The following is a 19700-nucleotide window of genomic DNA, read 5'->3' as shown; positions in this document are numbered from 1 at the left end:
TCAGCCACTTCTCCCGGGAGCAGCCAGAGAGCAGGCTGATGTCGTGCTCTGTCAAGCACAACACTGGCCCCAAACCACTGTCCTTAGCAAAAGCAGAAACATTCATAGTTTCAGTCTCCTGCATCTGATTCCTGCCATCAGCATGTGAACGTTTGGCAGTCCAAGGCTTGCCATGCAAACTTTGTTCATAGGTGTCCCATGCGAATGCATGGGCCTCATCACTACTGTCTACGGCAGGGCACTCTGCTCAGCCTATGTAAGTGAAGCATTGGTGGTTCAGTGGTAGAATTCTCGCCTGCCACGCGGAAGGCCCGGGTTCGATTCCCAGCCAATGCAAAGCGCCCTTCTTTTGGCTTTGCTTTAGAAGTCAGAGATATAGACTTGGTGGGCAAAAAAATGTCAAAGAGTGACCCCGACGTGATTTGAACACGCAACCTTCTGATCTGGAGTCAGACGCGCTACCGTTGCGCCACGAGGTCCCTGTGCATGCAGTTCTCAGCCCCGGATCAAGAAATGCTTCTGTGCCTTTTATTGGCCCTCAGTACGCCTGTGGTTAAAGTAGAAGGCTTGGTGGCCCGTTTCCAGTCCTATTGGTGGAAATGACTAGAGGTGAAGAGATGAGAGAAGATAGAAATGTTGAGATAGAGCATGTCACGCAGGCAAAGCGAGAGCTCTAAGAGCAAAGCCAGACAGCTGTGTTTTAATTCAGGACTTGATGTAGGCAAAAGCATACGTCGCTGGGTGGGCTTGAACCACCAACCTTTCGGTTAACAGCCGACAGTGCTAACCGATTGCGCCACAGAGACCAACCACCGCAGTCAGCGTGTTGGGACTCAATATATGTTTTTACCTTTGTGCTCCTGCCTGCAGCTCTAAGGTCCTGGCATAAGACAGGTAGGCTTAGACTCCATTGTGACATGTCTTACTTCTCTTAGAAGAAGGTTCTGAGTTGCCAGGCAGCTTATCTTCTGCCGGGCACACTTTCCTTTGCAGGCTTTCAGGTTGTGAATCCAGCACTGCTTAGGTGTCCATGTCAGACATGAGCAGCTCATTGAGCCCCACTGTGTGTTTTTTGTGGAGATACAACTCTCAGACTAGAGGGAGCAGGCGGGAAGTGGGTGAGACTCACACAGGGTGGGTGGGGCAGTTAAAGGATGTTATCTAATAGTGTAATCGAGGAGTTGGGTTTTTTGTGCACTACACTTTAACCAGCGATTCTTTCTAAAAGGAAATCCCAGGGCAGTACCCGCAATGAGTGGCATCCCCACACCCGAGGTTGCATTGTGGTAGCTGTTCCCTGAGCCCATAGCCCCTGTCCCCATGTCGCCCTTTCTCCTCGTGTAACTCACCCCAGGTTCGGTGGCTCTGATACTTGCTGCTTCTGCTGCGCAATCATCCCCATGATCTGGGCCTTTGTACGAAATGTCATGTAAGATGACTTTATTCAGCACGGCGTTTGTCATTTGCTTGGTTGTCCTGTCACTGTTGGATGTTTTCTTGCGCAGACTACTGTCTAATGGTGGGAAGGCCACGAGACACGTGACTTTTCTCTTTCCTTGTTAGCATAGTTTCCTGCCACTGTCTTGTTGTGCCTGTGAGACACGTGTCTTGCCCATCTCAGCTCCACTGTGGCATGTTAGATATGTCTTTGAGCAGAGTCCCGGTCCCAGAGCTGCTGCCTTCTCTGCACTCTGGCTTGTAAGACTGCAGGCAAAGGCCCTCCCTGGCCCCTCAGCCAGATAGATACATTTACCTGCAGGGCTCAGCTTTGGTGAAAGATATTGGCGAGAGAGAGGAAAGGGGACGGCCCGTGGTGCACCCCCTATTTTGCATAGAACCACAGCCTCCTGGGAGGGCAGAGACATGAGGGTTCTCAGGGAAAGCCCTCCCAGGAGTGTTGAAGGGCAGGACGTGAAACACAGCAATCCCGGAATGGCCTGGTCTAAGATGCCTGTGCAATAGGCCTGGCCCTAGGCTTCCGGGGCTCTTCCTCGGCAGAGGCCCCAGTGGTATGAGCCCGACCAGGGCTGTGCCCGACCAGGGCTGTAGGGCGCGTTGGGAGCGCGTTAGGGACGCGAAAGAGTGCGCAGGGCGCAGAACTCTGCCCGTTTCTCCCCAGCATTTTGGGGAGGACAGGGAATCTGGCCAGGTCAGTGACTAGGCTTTCCCAGAAGGAAAGTCCAGTGACAGTGGCATGTTGTGAAACACAAGATTGCTGGTGGTCTGGAGGGTGCTTTCTGTCAGCCACTTCTCCCGGGAGTAGCCAGAGAGCAGGCTGATGTTGTGCTCTGTCAAGCACAACACTGGCCCCAAACCACTGTCCTTAGCAAAAGCAGAAACATTCATAGTTTCAGTCTCCTGCATCTGATTCCTGCCATCAGCATGTGAACGTTTGGCAGTCCAAGGCTTGCCATGCAAACTTTGTTCATAGGTGTCCCATGCGAATGCATGGGCCTCATCACTACTGTCTACGGCAGGGCTCTCTGCTCAGCCTATGTAAGTGAAGCATTGGTGGTTCAGTGGTAGAATTCTCGCCTGCCACGCGGGAGGCCCGGGTTCGATTCCCGACCAATGCAAAGCGCCCTTCTTTTGGCTTTGCTTTAGAAGTCAGAGATATAGACTTGGTGGGGAAAAAAATGTCAAAGAGTGACCCCGACGTGATTTGAACACGCAACCTTCTGATCTGGAGTCAGACGCGCTACCGTTGCGCCACGAGGTCCCTATGCATGCAGTTCTCAGCCCCGGATCAAGCAATGCTTCTGTGCCTTTTATTGGCCCTCAGTACGCCTGTGGTTAAAGTAGAAGGCTTGGTGGCCCGTTTCCAGTCCTATTGGTGGAAATGACTAGAGGTGAAGAGATGAGAGAAGATAGAAATGTTGAGATAGAGCATGTCACTCAGGCAAAGCGAGAGCTCTAAGAGCAAAGCCAGACAGCTGTGTTTTAATTCAGGACTTGATGTAGGCAAAAGCATACGTCCCTGGGTGGGCTTGAACCACCAACCTTTCGGTTAACAGCCGAACGCACTAACCGATTGCGCCACAGAGACCAACCACCGCAGTGAGCGTGTTGGGACTCAATATATGTTTTTACCTTTGTGCTCCTGCCTGCAGCTCTAAGGTCCTGGCATAAGACAGGTAGGCTTAGACTCCATTGTGACATGTCTTACTTCTCTTAGAAGAAGGTTCTGAGTTGCCAGGCAGCTTATCTTCTGCCGGGCACACTTTCCTTTGCAGGCTTTCAGGTTGTGAATCCAGCACTGCTTAGGTGTCCATGTCAGACATGAGCAGCTCATTGAGCCCCACTGTGTGTTTTTTGTGGAGATACAACTCTCAGACTAGAGGGAGCAGGCGGGAAGTGGGTGAGACTCACACAGGGTGGGTGGGGCAGTTAAAGGATGTTATCTAATAGTGTAATCGAGGAGTTGGGTTTTTTGTGCACTACACTTTAACCAGCGATTCTTTCTAAAAGGAAATCCCAGGGCAGTACCCGCAATGAGTGGCATCCCCACACCCGAGGTTGCATTGTGGTAGCTGTTCCCTGAGCCCCTAGCCCCTGTCCCCATGTCGCCCTTTCTCCTCGTGTAACTCACCTCAGGTTCGGTGGCTCTGATACTTGCTGCTTCTGCGCGATCATCCCCATGATCTGGGCCTTTGTACGAAATGTCATGTAAGATGACTTTATTCAGCACAGCGTTTGTCATTTGCTTGGTTGTCCTGTCACTGTTGGATGTTTTCTTGCGCAGACTACTGTCTAATGGTGGGAAGGCCACGAGACACGTGACTTTTCTCTTTCCTTGTTAGCATAGTTTCCTGCCACTGTCTTGTTGGGCTGCCTGCCTGTGAGACACGTGTCTTGCCCATCTCAGCTCCACTGTGGCATGTTAGATATGTCTTTGAGCAGAGTCCCGGTCCCAGAGCTGCTGCCTTCTCTGCACTCTGGCTTGTAAGACTGCAGGCAAAGGCCCTCCCTGGCCCCTCAGCCAGATAGATACATTTACCTGCAGGGCTCAGCTTTGGTGAAAGATATTGGCGAGAGAGAGGAAAGGGGACGGCCCGTGGTGCACCCCCTATTTTGCATAGAACCACAGCCTCTTGGGAGGGCAGAGACATGAGGGTTCTCAGGGAAAGCCCTCCCAGGAGTGTTGAAGGGCAGGACGTGAAACACAGCAATCCCGGAATGGCCTGGTCTAAGATGCCTGTGCAATAGGTCTGGCCCTAGGCTTCCGGGGCTCTTCCTCGGCAGAGGCCCCAGTGGTATGAGCCCGACCAGGGCTGTGCCCGACCAGGGCTGTAGGGCGCGTTGGGAGCGTGTCAGGGACGCGAAAGAGGGCGCAGGGCGCAGAACTCTGCCCGTTTCTCCCCAGGATTTTGGGGAGGACAGGGAATCTGGCCAGGTCAGTGACTAGGCTTTCCCAGAAGGAAAGTCCAGTGACAGTGGCATGTTGTGAAACACAAGATTGCTGGTGGTCTGGAGGGTGCTTTCTGTCAGCCACTTCTCCCGGGAGCAGCCAGAGAGCAGGCTGATGTCGTGCTCTGTCAAGCACAACACTGGCCCCAAACCACTGTCCTTAGCAAAAGCAGAAACATTCATAGTTTCAGTCTCCTGCATCTGATTCCTGCCATCAGCATGTGAACGTTTGGCAGTCCAAGGCTTGCCATGCAAACTTTGTTCATAGGTGTCCCATGCGAATGCATGGGCCTCATCACTACTGTCTACGGCAGGGCTCTCTGCTCAGCCTATGTAAGTGAAGCATTGGTGGTTCAGTGGTAGAATTATCGCCTGCCACGCGGGAGGCCCGGGTTCGATTCCCGGCCAATGCAAAGCGCCCTTCTTTTGGCTTTGCTTTAGAAGTCAGAGATATAGACTTGGTGGGGAAAAAAATGTCAAAGAGTGACCCTGACGTGATTTGAACACGCAACCTTCTGATCTGGAGTCAGACGCGCTACCGTTGCGCCACGAGGTCCCTTTGCATGCAGTTCTCAGCCCCGGATCAAGAAATGCTTCTGTGCCTTTTATTGGCCCTCAGTACGCCTGTGGTTAAAGTAGAAGGCTTGGTGTCCCGTTTCCAGTCCTATTGGTGGAAATGACTAGAGGTGAAGAGATGAGAGAAGATAGAAATGTTGAGATAGAGCATGTCACGCAGGCAAAGCGAGAGCTCTAAGAGCAAAGCCAGACAGCTGTGTTTTAATTCAGGACTTGATGTAGGCAAAAGCATACGTCCCTGGGTGGGCTTGCACCACCAACCTTTCGGTTAACAGCCGAACGCGCTAACCGATTGCGCCACAGAGACCAACCACCGCAGTAAGCGTGTTGGGACTCAATATATGTTTTTACCTTTGTGCTCCTGCCTGCAGCTCTAAGGTCCTGGCATAAGATAGGTAGGCTTAGACTCCATTGTGACATGTCTTACTTCTCTTAGAAGAAGGTTCTGAGTTGCCAGGCAGCTTATCTTCTGCCGGGCACACTTTCCTTTGCAGGCTTTCAGGTTGTGAATCCAGCACTGCTTAGGTGTCCATGTCAGACATGAGCAGCTCATTGAGCCCCACTGTGTGTTTTTTGTGGAGATACAACTCTCAGACTAGAGGGAGCAGGCGGGAAGTGGGTGAGACTCACACAGGGTGGGTGGGGCAGTTAAAGGATGTTATCTAATAGTGTAATCGAGGAGTTGGGTTTTTTGTGCACTACACTTTAACCAGCGATTCTTTCTAAAAGGAAATCCCAGGGCAGTACCCGCAATGAGTGGCATCCCCACACCCGAGGTTGCATTGTGGTAGCTGTTCCCTGAGCCCCTAGCCCCTGTCCCCATGTCGCCCTTTCTCCTCGTGTAACTCACCTCAGGTTCGGTGGCTCTGATACTTGCTGCTTCTGCGCGATCATCCCCATGATCTGGGCCTTTGTACGAAATGTCATGTAAGATGACTTTATTCAGCAGAGCGTTTGTCATTTGCTTGGTTGTCCTGTCACTGTTGGATGTTTTCTTGCGCAGACTACTGTCTAATGGTGGGAAGGCCACGAGACACGTGACTTTTCTCTTTCCTTGTTAGCATAGTTTCCTGCCCCTGTCTTGTTGTGCTGCCTGCCTGTGAGACACGTGTCTTGCCCATCTCAGCTCCACTGTGGCATGTTAGATATGTCTTTGGGCAGAGTCCCGGTCCCAGAGCTGCTGCCTTCTCTGCACTCTGGCTTGTAAGACTGCAGGCAAAGGCCCTCCCTGGCCCCTCAGCCAGATAGATACATTTACCTGCAGGGCTCAGCTTTGGTGAAAGATATTGGCGAGAGAGAGGAAAGGGGACGGCCCGTGGTGCACCCCCTATTTTGCATAGAACCACAGCATCCTGGGAGGGCAGAGACATGAGGGTTCTCAGGGAAAGCCCTCCCAGGAGTGTTGAAGGGCAGGACGTGAAACACAGCAATCCCGGAATGGCCTGGTCTAAGATGCCTGTGCAATAGGCCTGGCCCTAGGCTTCCGGGGCTCTTCCTCGGCAGAGGCCCCAGTGGTATGAGCCCGACCAGGGCTGTGCCCGACCAGGGCTGTAGGGCGCGTTGGGAGCGCGTTAGGGACGCGAAAGAGGGCGCAGGGCGCAGAACTCTGCCCGTTTCTCCCCAGGATTTTGGGGAGGACAGGGAATCTGGCCAGGTCAGTGACTAGGCTTTCCCAGAAGGAAAGTCCAGTGACAGTGGCATGTTGTGAAACACAAGATTGCTGGTGGTCTGGAGGGTGCTTTCTGTCAGCCACTTCTCCCGGGAGCAGCCAGAGAGCAGGCTGATGTCGTGCTCTGTCAAGCACAACACTGGCCCCAAACCACTGTCCTTAGCAAAAGCAGAAACATTCATAGTTTCAGTCTCCTGCATCTGATTCCTGCCATCAGCATGTGAACGTTTGGCAGTCCAAGGATTGCCATGCAAACTTTGTTCATAGGTGTCCCATGCGAATGCATGGGCCTCATCACTACTGTCTACGGCAGGGCTCTCTGCTCAGCCTATGTAAGTGAAGCATTGGTGGTTCAGTGGTAGAATTCTCGCCTGCCACGCGGGAGGCCCGGGTTCGATTCCCGGCCAATGCAAAGCGCCCTTCTTTTGGCTTTGCTTTAGAAGTCAGAGATATAGACTTGGTGGGGAAAAAAATGTCAAAGAGTGACCCCGACGTGATTTGAACACGCAACCTTCTGATCCGGAGTCAGACGCGCTACCGTTGCGCCACGAGGTCCCTGTGCATGCAGCTCTCAGCCCCGGATCAAGAAATGCTTCTGTGCCTTTTATTGGCCCTCAGTACGCCTGTGGTTAAAGTAGAAGGCTTGGTGGCCCGTTTCCAGTCCTATTGGTGGAAATGACTAGAGGTGAAGAGATGAGAGAAGATAGAAATGTTGAGATAGAGCATGTCACGCAGGCAAAGCGAGAGCTCTAAGAGCAAAGCCAGACAGCTGTGTTTTAATTCAGGACTTGATGTAGGCAAAAGCATACGTCCCTGGGTGGGCTTGAACCACCAACGTTTCGGTTAACAGCCGAACGCCCTAACCGATTGCGCTACAGAGACCAACCACCGCAGTAAGCGTGTTGGGACTCAATATATGTTTTTACCTTTGTGCTCCTGCCTGCAGCTCTAAGGTCCTGGCATAAGACAGGTAGGCTTAGACTCCATTGTGACATGTCTTACTTCTCTTAGAAGAAGGTTCTGAGTTGCCAGGCAGCTTATCTTCTGCCGGGCACACTTTCCTTTGCAGGCTTTCAGGTTGTGAATCCAGCACTGCTTAGGTGTCCATGTCAGACATGAGCAGCTCATTGAGCCCCACTGTGTGTTTTTTGTGGAGATACAACTCTCAGACTAGAGGGAGCAGGCGGGAAGTGGGTGAGACTCACACAGGGTGGGTGTGGCAGTTAAAGGATGTTATCTAATAGTGTAATCGAGGAGTTGGGTTTTTTGTGCACTACACTTTAACCAGCGATTCTTTCTAAAAGGAAATCCCAGGGCAGTACCCGCAATGAGTGGCATCCCCACACCCGAGGTTGCATTGTGGTAGCTGTTCCCTGAGCCCCTAGCCCCTGTCCCCATGTCGCCCTTTCTCCTCGTGTAACTCACCCCAGGTTCGGTGGCTCTGATACTTGCTGCTTCTGCTGCGCGATCATCCCCATGATCTGGGCCTTTGTACGAAATGTCATGTAAGATGACTTTATTCAGCACGGCGTTTGTCATTTGCTTGGTTGTCCTGTCACTGTTGGATGTTTTCTTGCGCAGACTACTGTCTAATGGTGGGAAGGCCACGAGACACGTGACTTTTCTCTTTCCTTGTTAGCATAGTTTCCTGCCACTGTCTTGGTGTGCTGCCAGCCTGTGAGACACGTGTCTTGCCCATCTCAGCTCCACTGTGGCATGTTAGATATGTCTTTGAGCAGAGTCCCGGTCCCAGAGCTGCTGCCTTCTCTGCACTCTGGCTTGTAAGACTGCAGGCAAAGGCCCTCCCTGGCCCCTCAGCCAGATAGATACATTTACCTGCAGGGCTCAGCTTTGGTGAAAGATATTGGCGAGAGAGAGGAAAGGGGACGGCCCGTGGTGCACCCCCTATTTTGCATAGAACCACAGCCTCCTGGGAGGGCAGAGACATGAGGGTTCTCAGGGAAAGCCCTCCCAGGAGTGTTGAAGGGCAGGACGTGAAACACAGCAATCCCGGAATGGCCTGGTCTAAGATGCCTGTGCAATAGGCCTGGCCCTAGGCTTCCGGGGCTCTTCCTCGGCAGAGGCCCCAGTGGTATGAGCCCGACCAGGGCTGTGCCCGACCAGGGCTGTAGGGCGCGTTGGGAGCGCGTTAGGGACGCGAAAGAGGGCGCAGGGCGCAGAACTCTGCCCGTTTCTCCCCAGGATTTTGGGGAGGACAGGGAATCTGGCCAGGTCAGTGACTAGGCTTTCCCAGAAGGAAAGTCCAGTGACAGTGGCATGTTGTGAAACACAAGATTGCTGGTGGTCTGGAGGGTGCTTTCTGTCAGCCACTTCTCCCGGGAGCAGCCAGAGAGCAGGCTGATGTCGTGCTCTGTCAAGCACAACACTGGCCACAAACCACTGTCCTTAGCAAAAGCAGAAACATTCATAGTTTCAGTCTCCTGCATCTGATTCCTGCCATCAGCATGTGAACGTTTGGCAGTCCAAGGCTTGCCATGCAAACTTTGTTCATAGGTGTCCCATGCGAATGCATGGGCCTCATCACTACTGTCTACGGCAGGGCTCTCTGCTCAGCCTATGTAAGTGAAGCATTGGTGGTTCAGTGGTAGAATTCTCGCCTGCCACGCGGGAGGCCCGGGTTCGATTCCCGGCCAATGCAAAGCGCCCTTCTTTTGGCTTTGCTTTAGAAGTCAGAGATATAGACTTGGTGGGGAAAAAAATGTCAAAGAGTGACCCCGACGTGATTTGAACACGCAACCTTCTGATCTGGAGTCAGACGCGGTTCCGTTGCGCCACGAGGTCCCTATGCATGCAGTTCTCAGCCCCGGATCAAGAAATGCTTCTGTGCCTTTTATTGGCCCTCAGTACGCCTGTGGTTAAAGTAGAAGGCTTGGTGGCCCGTTTCCAGTCCTATTGGTGGAAATGACTAGAGGTGAAGAGATGAGAGAAGATAGAAATGTTGAGATAGAGCATGTCACTCAGGCAAAGCGAGAGCTCTAAGAGCAAAGCCAGACAGCTGTGTTTTAATTCAGGACTTGATGTAGGCAAAAGCATACGTCCTTGGGTGGGCTTGAACCACCAACCTTTCGGTTAACAGCCGAACGCGCTAACCCATTGCGCCACAGAGACCAACCACCGCAGTGAGCGTGTTGGGACTCAATATATGTTTTTACCTTTGTGCTCCTGCCTGCAGCTCTAAGGTCCTGGCATAAGACAGGTAGGCTTAGACTCCATTGTGACATGTCTTACTTCTCTTAGAAGAAGGTTCTGAGTTGCCAGGCAGCTTATCTTCTGCCGGGCACACTTTCCTTTGCAGGCTTTCAGGTTGTGAATCCAGCACTGCTTAGGTGTCCATGTCAGACATGAGCAGCTCATTGAGCCCCACTGTGTGTTTTTTGTGGAGATACAACTCTCAGACTAGAGGGAGCAGGCGGGAAGTGGGTGAGACTCACACAGGGTGGGTGGGGCAGTTAAAGGATGTTATCTAATAGTGTAATCGAGGAGTTGGGTTTTTTGTGCACTACACTTTAACCAGCGATTCTTTCTAAAAGGAAATCCCAGGGCAGTACCCGCAATGAGTGGCATCCCCACACCCGAGGTTGCATTGTGGTAGCTGTTCCCTGAGCCCCTAGCCCCTGTCCCCATGTCGCCCTTTCTCCTCGTGTAACTCACCTCAGGTTCGGTGGCTCTGATACTTGCTGCTTCTGCGCGATCATCCCCATGATCTGGGCCTTTGTACGAAATGTCATGTAAGATGACTTTATTCAGCACAGCGTTTGTCATTTGCTTGGTTGTCCTGTCACTGTTGGATGTTTTCTTGAGCAGACTACTGTCTAATGGTGGGAAGGCCACGAGACACGTGACTTTTCTCTTTCCTTGTTAGCATAGTTTCCTGCCACTGTCTTGTTGTGCTGCCTGCCTGTGAGACACGTGTCTTGCCCATCTCAGCTCCACTGTGGCATGTTAGATATGTCTTTGAGCAGAGTCCCGGTCCCAGAGCTGCTGCCTTCTCTGCACTCTGGCTTGTAAGACTGCAGGCAAAGGCCCTCCCTGGCCCCTCAGCCAGATAGATACATTTACCTGCAGGGCTCAGCTTTGGTGAAAGATATTGGCGAGAGAGAGGAAAGGGGACGGCCCGTGGTGCACCCCCTATTTTGCATAGAACCACAGCCTCCTGGGAGGGCAGAGACATGAGGGATCTCAGGGAAAGCCCTCCCAGGAGTGTTGAAGGGCAGGACGTGAAACACAGCAATCCCGGAATGGCCTGGTCTAAGATGCCTGTGCAATAGGCCTGGCCCTAGGCTTCCGGGGCTCTTCCTCGGCAGAGGCCCCAGTGGTATGAGCCCGACCAGGGCTGTGCCCGACCAGGGCTGTAGGGCACGTTGGGAGCGCGTTAGGGACGCGAAAGAGGGCGCAGAACTCTGCCCGTTTCTCCCCAGGATTTTGGGGAGGACAGGGAATCTGGCCAGGTCAGTGACTAGGCTTTCCCAGAAGGAAAGTCCAGTGACAGTGGCATGTTGTGAAACACAAGATTGCTGGTGGTCTGGAGGGTGCTTTCTGTCAGCCACTTCTCCCGGGAGCAGCCAGAGAGCAGGCTGATGTCGTGCTCTGTCAAGCACAACACTGGCCCCAAACCACTGTCCTTAGCAAAAGCAGAAACATTCATAGTTTCAGTCTCCTGCATCTGATTCCTGCCATCAGCATGTGAACGTTTGGCAGTCCAAGGCTTGCCATGCAAACTTTGTTCATAGGTGTCCCATGCGAATGCATGGGCCTCATCACTACTGTCTACGGCAGGGCTCTCTGCTCAGCTTATGTAAGTGAAGCATTGGTGGTTCAGTGGTAGAATTCTCGCCTGCCACGCGGGAGGCCCGGGTTCGATTCCCGGCCAATGCAAAGCGCCCTTCTTTTGGCTTTGCTTTAGAAGTCAGAGATATAGACTTGGTGGGGAAAAAAATGTCAAAGAGTGACCCCGACGTGATTTGAACACGCAACCTTCTGTTCTGGAGTAGACGCGCTACCGTTGCGCCATGAGGTCCCTGTGCATGCTGTTCTCAGCCCCGGATCAAGAAATGCTTCTGTGCCTTTTATTGGCCCTCAGTACGCCTGTGGTTAAAGTAGAAGGCTTGGTGGCCCGTTTCCAGTCCTATTGGTGGAAATGACTAGAGGTGAAGAGATGAGAGAAGATAGAAATGTTGAGATAGAGCATGTCACGCAGGCAAAGCGAGAGCTCTAAGAGCAAAGCCAGACAGCTGTGTTTTAATTCAGGACTTGATGTAGGCAAAAGCATACGTCCCTGGGTGGGCTTGAACCACCAACCTTTCGGTTAACAGCCGAACGCGCTAACCGATTGCGCCACAGAGACCAACCACCGCAGTGAGCGTGTTGGGACTCAATATATGTTTTTACCTTTGTGCTCCTGCCTGCAGCTCTAAGGTCCTGGCATAAGACAGGTAGGCTTAGACTCCATTGTGACATGTCTTACTTCTCTTAGAAGAAGGTTCTGAGTTGCCAGGCAGCTTATCTTCTGCCGGGCACACTTTCCTTTGCAGGCTTTCAGGTTGTGAATCCAGCACTGCTTAGGTGTCCATGTCAGACATGAGCAGCTCATTGAGCCCCACTGTGTGTTTTTTGTGGAGATACAACTCTCAGACTAGAGGGAGCAGGCGGGAAGTGGGTGAGACTCACACAGGGTGGGTGGGGCAGTTAAAGGATGTTATCTAATAGTGTAATCGAGGAGTTGGGTTTTTTGTGCACTACACTTTAACCAGCGATTCTTTCTAAAAGGAAATCCCAGGGCAGTACCCGCAATGAGTGGCATCCCCACACCCGAGGTTGCATTGTGGTAGCTGTTCCCTGAGCCCCTAGCCCCTGTCCCCATGTCGCCCTTTCTCCTCGTGTAACTCACCTCAGGTTCGGTGGCTCTGATACTTGCTGCTTCTGCGCGATCATCCCCATGATCTGGGCCTTTGTACGAAATGTCATGTAAGATGACTTTATTCAGCACGGCGTTTGTCATTTGCTTGGTTGTCCTGTCACTGTTGGATGTTTTCTTGCGCAGACTACTGTCTAATGGTGGGAAGGCCACGAGACACGTGACTTTTCTCTTTCCTTGTTAGCATAGTTTCCTGCCACTGTCTTGGTGTGCTGCCAGCCTGTGAGACACGTGTCTTGCCCATCTCAGCTCCACTGTGGCATGTTAGATATGTCTTTGAGCAGAGTCCCGGTCCCAGAGCTGCTGCCTTCTCTGCACTCTGGCTTGTAAGACTGCAGGCAAAGGCCCTCCCTGGCCCCTCAGCCAGATAGATACATTTACCTGCAGGGCTCAGCTTTGGTGAAAGATATTGGCGAGAGAGAGGAAAGGGGACGGCCCGTGGTGCACCCCCTGTTTTGCATAGAACCACAGCCTCCTGGGAGGGGAGAGACATGAGGGTTCTCAGGGAAAGCCCTCCCAGGAGTGTTGAAGGGCAGGACGTGAAACACAGCAATCCCGGAATGGCCTGGTCTAAGATGCCTGTGCAATAGGCCTGGCCCTAGGCTTCCGGGGCTCTTCCTCGGCAGAGGCCCCAGTGGTATGAGCCCGACCAGGGCTGTGCCTGACCAGGGCTGTAGGGCGCATTGGGAGCGCGTTAGGGACGCGAAAGAGGGCGCAGGGCGCAGAACTCTGCCCGTTTCTCCCCAGGATTTTGGGGAGGACAGGGAATCTGGCCAGGTCAGTGACTAGGCTTTCCCAGAAGGAAAGTCCAGTGACAGTGGCATGTTGTGAAACACAAGATTGCTGGTGGTCTGGAGGGTGCTTTCTGTCAGCCACTTCTCCCGGGAGCAGCCAGAGAGCAGGCTGATGTCGTGCTCTGTCAAGCACAACACTGGCCCCAAACCACTGTCCTTAGCAAAAGCAGAAACATTCATAGTTTCAGTCTCCTGCATCTGATTCCTGCCATCAGCATGTGAACGTTTGGCAGTCCAAGGCTTGCCATGCAAACTTTGTTCATAGGTGTCCCATGCGAATGCATGGGCCTCATCACTACTGTCTACGGCAGGGCTCTCTGCTCAGCCTATGTAAGTGAAGCATTGGTGGTTCAGTGGTAGAATTCTCGCCTGCCACACGGGAGGCCCGGGTTTGATTCCCGGCCAATGCAAAGCGCCCTTCTTTTGGCTTTGCTTTAGAAGTCAGAGATAAAGACTTGGTGGGCAAAAAAATGTCAAAGAGTGACCCCGACGTGATTTGAACACGCAACCTTCTGATCTGGAATCAGACGCGCTACCGTTGCACCACGAGGTCCCTGTGCATGCAGTTCTCAGCCCCGGATCAAGAAATGCTTCTGTGCCTTTTATTGGCCCTCAGTACGCCTGTGGTTAAAGTAGAAGGCTTGGTGGCCCGTTTCCAGTCCTATTGGTGGAAATGACTAGAGGTGAAGAGATGAGAGAAGATAGAAATGTTGAGATAGAGCATGTCACGCAGGCAAAGCGAGAGCTCTAAGAGCAAAGCCAGACAGCTGTGTTTTAATTCAGGACTTGATGTAGGCAAAAGCATACGTCCCTGGGTGGGCTTGAACCACCAACCTTTCGGTTAACAGCCGAACGCGCTAACCGATTGCGCCACAGAGACCAACCACCACAATGAGCGTGTTGGGACTCAATATATGTTTTTACCTTTGTGCTCCTGCCTGCAGCTCTAAGGTCCTGGCATAAGACAGGTAGGCTTAGACTCCATTGTGACATGTCTTACTTCTCTTAGAAGAAGGTTCTGAGTTGCCAGGCAGCTTATCTTCTGCCGGGCACACTTTCCTTTGCAGGCTTTCAGGTTGTGAATCCAGCACTGCTTAGGTGTCCATGTCAGACATGAGCAGCTCATTGAGCCCCACTGTGTGTTTTTTGTGGAGATACAACTCTCAGACTAGAGGGAGCAGGCGGGAAGTGGGTGAGACTCACACAGGGTGGGTGGGGCAGTTAAAGGATGTTATCTAATAGTGTAATCGAGGAGTTGGGTTTTTTGTGCACTACACTTTAACCAGCGATTCTTTCTAAAAGGAAATCCCAGGGCAGTACCCGCAATGAGTGGCATCCCCACACCCGAGGTTGCATTGTGGTAGCTGTTCCCTGAGCCCATAGCCCCTGTCCCCATGTCGCCCTTTCTCCTCGTGTAACTCACCCCAGGTTCGGTGGCTCTGATACTTGCTGCTTCTGCTGCGCGATCATCCCCATGATCTGGGCCTTTGTATGAAATGTCATGTAAGATGACTTTATTCAGCACGGCGTTTGTCATTTGCTTGGTTGTCCTGTCACTGTTGGATGTTTTCTTGCGCAGACTACTGTCTAATGGTGGGAAGGCCACGAGACACGTGACTTTTCTCTTTCCTTGTTAGCATAGTTTCCTGCCACTGTCTTGGTGTGCTGCCAGCCTGTGAGACACGTGTCTTGCCCATCTCAGCTCCACTGTGGCATGTTAGATATGTCTTTGAGCAGAGTCCCGGTCCCAGAGCTGCTGCCTTCTCTGCACTCTGGCTTGTAAGACTGCAGGCAAAGGCCCTCCCTGGCCCCTCAGCCAGATAGATACATTTACCTGCAGGGCTCAGCTTTGGTGAAAGATATTGGCGAGAGAGAGGAAAGGGGACGGCCCGTGGTGCACCCCCTATTTTGCATAGAACCACAGCCTCCTGGGAGGGGAGAGACATGAGGGTTCTCAGGGAAAGCCCTCCCAGGAGTGTTGAAGGGCAGGACGTGAAACACAGCAATCCCGGAATGGCCTGGTCTAAGATGCCTGTGCAATAGGCCTGGCCCTAGGCTTCCGGGGCTCTTCCTCGGCAGAGGCCCCAGTGGTATGAGCCCGACCAGGGCTGTGCCCGACCAGGGCTGTAGGGCGCGTTGGGAGCGCATTAGGGACGCGAAAGAGGGCGCAGGGCGCAGAACTCTGCCCGTTTCTCCCCAGGATTTTGGGGAGGACAGGGAATCTGGCCAGGTCAGTGACTAGGCTTTCCCAGAAGGAAAGTCCAGTGACAGTGGCATGTTGTGAAACACAAGATTGCTGGTGGTCTGGAGGGTGCTTTCTGTCAGCCACTTCTCCCGGGAGCAGCCAGAGAGCAGGCTGATGTCGTGCTCTGTCAAGCACAACACTGGCCCCAAACCACTGTCCTTAGCAAAAGCAGAAACATTCATAGTTTCAGTCTCCTGCATCTGATTCCTGCCATCAGCATGTGAACGTTTGGCAGTCCAAGGCTTGCCATGCAAACTTTGTTCATAGGTGTCCCATGCGAATGCATGGGCCTCATCACTACTGTCTACGGCAGGGCACTCTGCTCAGCCTATGTAAGTGAAGCATTGGTGGTTCAGTGGTAGAATTCTCGCCTGCCACGCGGAAGGCCCGGGTTCGATTCCCGGCCAATGCAAAGCGCCCTTCTTTTGGCTTTGCTTTAGAAGTCAGAGATATAGACTTGGTGGGCAAAAAAATGTCAAAGAGTGACCCCGACGTGATTTGAACACGCAACCTTCTGATCTGGAGTCAGACGCGCTACCGTTGCGCCACGAGGTCCCTGTGCATGCAGTTCTCATCCCCGGATCAAGAAATGCTTCTGTGCCTTTTATTGGCCCTCAGTACGCCTGTGGTTAAAGTAGAAGGCTTGGTGGCCCGTTTCCAGTCCTATTGGTGGAAATGACTAGAGGTGAAGAGATGAGAGAAGATAGAAATGTTGAGATAGAGCATGTCACGCAGGCAAAGCGAGAGCTCTAAGAGCAAAGCCAGACAGCTGTGTTTTAATTCAGGACTTGATGTAGGCAAAAGCATACGTCCCTGGGTGGGCTTGAACCACCAACCTTTCGGTTAACAGCTGAACGTGCTAACCGATTGCCCCACAGAGACCAACCACCGCAGTGAGCGTGTTGGGACTCAATATATGTTTTTACCTTTGTGCTCCTGCCTGCAGCTCTAAGGTCCTGGCATAAGACAGGTAGGCTTAGACTCCATTGTGACATGTCTTACTTCTCTTAGAAGAAGGTTCTGAGTTGCCAGGCAGCTTATCTTCTGCCGGGCACACTTTCCTTTGCAGGCTTTCAGGTTGTGAATCCAGCACTGCTTAGGTGTCCATGTCAGACATGAGCAGCTCATTGAGCCCCACTGTGTGTTTTTTGTGAAGATACAACTCTCAGACTAGAGGGAGCAGGCGGGAAGTGGGTGAGACTCACACAGGGTGGGTGGGGCAGTTAAAGGATGTTATCTAATAGTGTAATCGAGGAGTTGTGTTTTTTGTGCACTTCACTTTAACCAGCGATTCTTTCTAAAAGGAAATCCCAGGGCAGTACCCGCAATGAGTGGCATCCCCACACCCGAGGTTGCATTGTGGTAGCTGTTCTCTGAGCCCATAGCCCCTGTCCCCATGTCGCCCTTTCTCCTCGTGTAACTCACCCCAGGTTCGGTGGCTCTGATACTTGCTGCTTCTGCTGCGCGATCATCCCCATGATCTAGGCCTTTGTACGAAATGTCATGTAAGATGACTTTATTCAGCACGGCGTTTGTCATTTGCTTGGTTGTCCTGTCACTGTTGGATGTTTTCTTGCGCAGACTACTGTCTAATGGTGGGAAGGCCACGAGACACGTGACTTTTCTCTTTCCTTGTTAGCATAGTTTCCTGCCACTGTCTTGGTGTGCTGCCAGCCTGTGAGACACGTGTCTTGCCCATCTCAGCTCCACTGTGGCATGTTAGATATGTCTTTGAGTGAGTCCCGGTCCAAGAGCTGCTGCCTTCTCTGCACTCTGGCTTGTAAGACTGCAGGCAAAGGCCCTCCCTGGCCCCTCAGCCAGATAGATACATTTACCTGCAGGGCTCAGCTTTGGTGAAAGATATTGGCGAGAGAGAGGAAAGGGGACGGCCCGTGGTGCACCCCCTATTTTGCATAGAACCACAGCCTCCTGGGAGGGCAGAGACATGAGGGTTCTCAGGGAAAGCCCTCCCAGGAGTGTTGAAGGGCAGGACGTGAAACACAGCAATCCCGGAATGGCCTGGTCTAAGATGCCTGTGCAATAGGCCTGGCCCTAGGCTTCCGGGGCTCTTCCTCGGCAGAGGCCCCAGTGGTATGAGCCCGACCAGGGCTGTGCCCGACCAGGGCTGTAGGGCGCGTTGGGAGCGCATTAGGGACGCGAAAGAGGGCGCAGGGCGCAGAACTCTGCCCGTTTCTCCCCAGGATTTTGGGGAGGACAGGGAATCTGGCCAGGTCAGTGACTAGGCTTTCCCAGAAGGAAAGTCCAGTGACAGTGGCATGTTGTGAAACACAAGATTGCTGGTGGTCTGGAGGGTGCTTTCTGTCAGCCACTTCTCCCGGGAGCAGCCAGAGAGCAGGCTGATGTCGTGCTCTGTCAAGCACAACACTGGCCCCAAACCACTGTCCTTAGCAAAAGCAGAAACATTCATAGTTTCAGTCTCCTGCATCTGATTCCTGCCATCAGCATGTGAACGTTTGGCAGTCCAAGGCTTGCCATGCAAACTTTGTTCATAGGTGTCCCATGCGAATGCATGGGCCTCATCACTACTGTCTACGGCAGGGCTCTCTGCTCAGCTTATGTAAGTGAAGCATTGGTGGTTCAGTGGTAGAATTCTCGCCTGCCACGCGGGAGGCCCGGGTTCGATTCCCGGCCAATGCAAAGCGCCCTTCTTTTGGCTTTGCTTTAGAAGTCAGAGATATAGACTTGGTGGGGAAAAAAATGTCAAAGAGTGACCCCGACGTGATTTGAATACGCAACCTTCTGATCTGGAGTCAGACGCGCTACCGTTTCGCCACGAGGTCTCTGTGCATGCAGTTCTCAGCCCCGGATCAAGAAATGCTTCTGTGCTTTTTATTGGCCGTCAGTACGCCTGTGGTTAAAGTAGAAGGCTTGGTGGCCCGTTTCCAGTCCTATTGGTGGAAATGACTAGAGGTGAAGAGATGAGAGAAGATAGAAATGTTGAGATAGAGCATGTCACGCAGGCAAAGCGAGAGCTCTAAGAGCAAAGCCAGACAGCTGTGTTTTAATTCAGGACTTGATGTAGGCAAAAGCATACGTCCCTGGGTGGGCTTGAACCGACAACCTTTCGGTTAACAGCCGAACGCGCTAACCGATTGCACCACAGAGACCAACCACCGCAGTGAGCGTGTTGGGACTCAATATATGTTTTTACCTTTGTGCTCCTGCCTGCAGCTCTAAGGTCCTGGCATAAGACAGGTAGGCTTAGACTCCATTGTGACATGTCTTACTTCTCTTAGAAGAAGGTTCTGAGTTGCCAGGCAGCTTATCTTCTGCTGGGCACACTTTCCTTTGCAGGCTTTCAGGTTGTGAATCCAGCACTGCTTAGGTGTCCATGTCAGACATGAGCAGCTCATTGAGCCCCACTGTGTGTTTTTTGTGGAGATACAACTCTCAGACTAGAGGGAGCAGGCGGGAAGTGGGTGAGACTCACACAGGGTGGGTGGGGCAGTTAAAGGATGTTATCTAATAGTGTAATCGAGGAGTTGGGTTTTTTGTGCACTACACTTTAACCAGCGATTCTTTCTAAAAGGAAATCCCAGGGCAGTACCCGCAATGAGTGGCATCCCCACACCCGAGGTTGCATTGTGGTAGCTGTTCCCTGAGCCCCTAGCCCCTGTCCCCATGTCGCCCTTTCTCCTCGTGTAACTCACCTCAGGTTCGGTGGCTCTGATACTTGCTGCTTCTGCGCGATCATCCCCATGATCTGGGCCTTTGTACGAAATGTCATGTAAGATGACTTTATTCAGCACGGCGTTTGTCATTTGCTTGGTTGTCCTGTCACTGTTGGATGTTTTCTTGCGCAGACTACTGTCTAATGGTGGGAAGGCCACGAGACACGTGACTTTTCTCTTTCCTTGTTAGCATAGTTTCCTGCCACTGTCTTGGTGTGCTGCCAGCCTGTGAGACACGTGTCTTGCCCATCTCAGCTCCACTGTGGCATGTTAGATATGTCTTTGAGCAGAGTCCCGGTCCCAGAGCTGCTGCCTTCTCTGCACTCTGGCTTGTAAGACTGCAGGCAAAGGCCCTCCCTGGCCCCTCAGCCAGATAGATACA

At 52.5% G+C, this 19700-nt stretch overlaps 10 non-coding genes across 10 annotated transcripts; 4 read left to right on the top strand and 6 right to left on the bottom strand.

The window, feature by feature from the left end:
* Positions 1–407: 407 nt before the first annotated feature.
* Positions 408–479, bottom strand: TRNAW-CCA (transfer RNA tryptophan (anticodon CCA)). Its single transcript has one exon. It is a non-coding gene; the product is annotated as a tRNA-Trp (tRNA).
* A 2168-nt stretch (positions 480–2647) lies between these two features.
* Positions 2648–2719, bottom strand: TRNAW-CCA (transfer RNA tryptophan (anticodon CCA)). Its single transcript has one exon. It is a non-coding gene; the product is annotated as a tRNA-Trp (tRNA).
* A 4274-nt stretch (positions 2720–6993) lies between these two features.
* Positions 6994–7064, top strand: TRNAG-GCC (transfer RNA glycine (anticodon GCC)). Its single transcript has one exon. It is a non-coding gene; the product is annotated as a tRNA-Gly (tRNA).
* A 71-nt stretch (positions 7065–7135) lies between these two features.
* On the bottom strand, positions 7136–7207 carry TRNAR-CCG (transfer RNA arginine (anticodon CCG)). Its single transcript has one exon. It is a non-coding gene; the product is annotated as a tRNA-Arg (tRNA).
* Positions 7208–9240: 2033 nt separating this feature from the next.
* Positions 9241–9311, top strand: TRNAG-GCC (transfer RNA glycine (anticodon GCC)). Its single transcript has one exon. It is a non-coding gene; the product is annotated as a tRNA-Gly (tRNA).
* A 2166-nt stretch (positions 9312–11477) lies between these two features.
* Positions 11478–11548, top strand: TRNAG-GCC (transfer RNA glycine (anticodon GCC)). Its single transcript has one exon. It is a non-coding gene; the product is annotated as a tRNA-Gly (tRNA).
* A 395-nt stretch (positions 11549–11943) lies between these two features.
* On the bottom strand, positions 11944–12017 carry TRNAN-GUU (transfer RNA asparagine (anticodon GUU)). The gene has a single exon. It is a non-coding gene; the product is annotated as a tRNA-Asn (tRNA).
* A 2170-nt stretch (positions 12018–14187) lies between these two features.
* Positions 14188–14261, bottom strand: TRNAN-GUU (transfer RNA asparagine (anticodon GUU)). Its single transcript has one exon. It is a non-coding gene; the product is annotated as a tRNA-Asn (tRNA).
* A 1848-nt stretch (positions 14262–16109) lies between these two features.
* Positions 16110–16181, bottom strand: TRNAW-CCA (transfer RNA tryptophan (anticodon CCA)). The gene has a single exon. It is a non-coding gene; the product is annotated as a tRNA-Trp (tRNA).
* A 2032-nt stretch (positions 16182–18213) lies between these two features.
* Positions 18214–18284, top strand: TRNAG-GCC (transfer RNA glycine (anticodon GCC)). The gene has a single exon. It is a non-coding gene; the product is annotated as a tRNA-Gly (tRNA).
* The last annotated feature ends 1416 nt before the right edge of the window (positions 18285–19700 follow it).

This window comes from Pleurodeles waltl, chromosome 4_1 (assembly GCF_031143425.1).
Source record: "Pleurodeles waltl isolate 20211129_DDA chromosome 4_1, aPleWal1.hap1.20221129, whole genome shotgun sequence".
NCBI classification, from domain to species: Eukaryota; Metazoa; Chordata; class Amphibia; order Caudata; family Salamandridae; genus Pleurodeles; species Pleurodeles waltl.
The sequence above is the reverse complement of the archived record's forward strand: the minus strand, read 5'-3'. Positions and strand labels throughout refer to the sequence as shown.